This window comes from Buceros rhinoceros, unplaced genomic scaffold, assembly GCF_000710305.1.
Source record: "Buceros rhinoceros silvestris isolate BGI_N320 unplaced genomic scaffold, ASM71030v1 scaffold8659, whole genome shotgun sequence".
Lineage (NCBI taxonomy): Eukaryota > Metazoa > Chordata > Aves > Bucerotiformes > Bucerotidae > Buceros > Buceros rhinoceros.
This window is the reverse complement of record NW_010433258.1, coordinates 28058-30966: the sequence shown is the minus strand read 5'-3', so window position 1 is coordinate 30966 and position 2909 is coordinate 28058.

Here is a 2909-nt window from a genome sequence, read left to right as displayed (position 1 = left end):
GATTTTGTCCTTTTCCATTTGGGCACGTATCGTTTTCTCCACTCACCCCGTTCCTTTCACCATCCCTGTCCGTCTCCTCCCCATCTTTCTTCTGTGACAGGAGGAAATCCATGTTACTGATTTCCTGTTGACTGTCCTTGTTCTATGGAGGGCGAGTCCCAGCTCCATGGGGTTGCCACAAAGGAAGTGTAAGAGCAAGAACCCTAAAAATACAGAGATTAGCTAATTGAGGATAAACTTCTCAGCAATGCCAAAACAATGAACCTGTAGCGATCAAGCCTGAACCCAGCTCCCTGCAAAGTTAAGGACTTCAGCCAAACCGCATCCATTTTGCAGCACTGCACAATGGCCGTGTCCAGCTGCCCTCCGTCATCCACCAGCACCTCTCACAGCTTCTAATGCAGCCAGGGCAAATGCAAGCCATGAGCTCCTGTGGCAGCTAGGCTGTCATGGGTGAGGTGTTTCTGGACCAGAGAAGGTGTGAAACTTCATCATCCGGGTTCGAACATGTCAGCCGTTCTGCAATGTTAAAGGCAGAGGTTAGCATCTTAAGGCAGGTCATATTTTTCACCTCAATTACTTGACAGTGTCCCTTTAAATATCAGAATGCAACAGAACAGGTACTTACTTCTCTGGCAGAGAATGTGGGAGGTGAAACACCAACCAAGAAAACTGGCTTACTAAGGTCCCATGTGACACAGCATGGTTTCTGAGGCCACTGTACCTTTACCTGACCAATCTTACTATCTATCTACCAAAGAGTGCTTTTGGCAGAGGGGAGGGAAGGGAGGTTGGTGGGCAGAGGGAGAGGAAAGGGGCGATTCTGATCATCTCTAAAAGCAGCTACCGCCAGAATGAAGGTGTTGCAATGAACACTGGAACTCTGGAAGAACCGCTTCTGATCCCCAGTAGAAAGAAACCTGGCCAAAGCAAGCAAACGCAGCAGTCTCTCGCCCCCATGCCTGTCCTGGAAGCTGTCCTCATTCCAAGAGATGAGTGATTATGGTGGTTTTTGGAAGAGGGGAGCATACACAGACAAAGGGACAGCTGTCAGACATGATGTTTTTTCCCTCCCTGCCCTCCACTCGTTTAATATGGAGAAGTCAAATTCCTTTAATTTGGCTAATGGCTAAAATTTTATGAGGTCAGAAGCACAACTTTCCGTGAAAGAGTGGTATGATCTAGTACTCTGAGCACACAGGACTCTGCATACTCTCACTCCAGCTCTGCCACCGACTCTGTAGCCTTGGGCTGTTTGGCTCAGTCCCCCCTCCACGCAAAGGGGGAATAACAATACGTACCTACCTCACAGGGGTGTTGTGAGAATCCACGTTGGTAAAGCCTGTTGAAGTGCTAAGTCTACCACCGGTGTGGTGGGGGTGAGCAGCACTGCCCTTTTGCTGGTTACAGTTCGAATCACTCAGCGGGAGTCTCATCAGCCCTCTCCTGCTTGGAGATCCTCCTTGATCCGAAGCAGAGGGTGTCGTCCGAGTGCCCTCTCCTCCATTGCATGACATTTTAAGCAGCTGTGAGGTGCAGGGTAGTGACAGACATGAAGTCCTACTTGACCAGGGATTTGCTACAACGTTTTCTATATCTGTGGGGTTTGTTGGTTTGGTTTTTCCATATATTGTGCTTAGAAATAAACTTTCCACTTAGGGCTGGCGGTTTGGGGTCTATTCTGTTGCATGGCAATGTATACAAGTCTTATTGTCTGTCTTACTGTGCAAATGACCCCGCAGCCCAATTTCAGAGATGGGTATGGTCTGAGCCTTTTCGTAGCGGCATAAGACTCAAAAGCCTGTCTAGACTGTTTAATATTTAAACAACACTATGAACTTGTCAATTGTATGTGTTCTGTGCAATACGAAGCATGTCATTAGCTGGCTTGATGGGCAGAGGGGCTAAAGGAAGGTCAAAACTTGTTCAAAGAGCTTCATACATGTGCCAGCATGGAGCCGAAGGGCTGCCACCAGCAAAGCAAACTCAGGCAAGCCATTGGAAACTGTTTTCAGAATAGTTTCCTCCAGAACAAGGTACTTCTGAGTTTCTGAACTTCTAGGCTGCCAGCCTGAGAGAACAAGTGCATATTCAGTGTGGGTTTTGGGGTTTTGGAGTCTCTTTTTCTTTCCTCCCCAAGGTATTGATGGCACAAACACTGATGAGGATCTCTTGCTTCCATAGCACAGTTCTCTCATCTCCCACAATCTCGTGCCGTCCCCTTTGTGCTACTATGCAGGACTTTAAAAGGTGCAAATGGAGACAGTACACTCCCAAGACATGCAAAATACATTATGTATTGGGGGATTCTAGCAGACATAAGAGATGGGACGGAGCTATGCTACAGACGGCATCTCTTCTTCCTCATATCTTTAGTCTTGTCTACTGGGTTCCTGAAGAGACATTCGCTTTATTTTACTACAAAGCAGTCAGATCAGCTTCCACCAACAAACAGAGCTTGCAGAGTTTGGCAGCTGTTTCTCCCAGTGGAGAAAATTCCAGGTCCTATCACTGTGAGGACCCTGCAGTTTTTGGGCTTTGTGGTCCTCCAGCATCATTTGGGCGTGGTCAGTGTGGAGGACTGTGTTCAGCCACCATCAGAAATTGTGTGTGTGTGGTCCAGCTCATTCTTGTGATTTTTGCTACTCCTCTGATTTGCCATCAGTTTTGACAGGTCTTTCTGGTGATGCTCTTCTGGTTATGCTCTTCAGAGGTGTTTGCTCTGTGTCAGTTGCCAGTGCTATTCTTGCCTACTGGAACATCAGTTTTGGCTTCCAGCTTCCACAGCTCTTCCATTCTTGCCCTCCAGTCTCTTGGTAAATACCCACTGCCAAGTTCAGATCTTATTCCTCTGTGCCTGCAGCGGCTCAAGCACTAACCCAAGGGTCATCAGAGAACACAGGGACCAT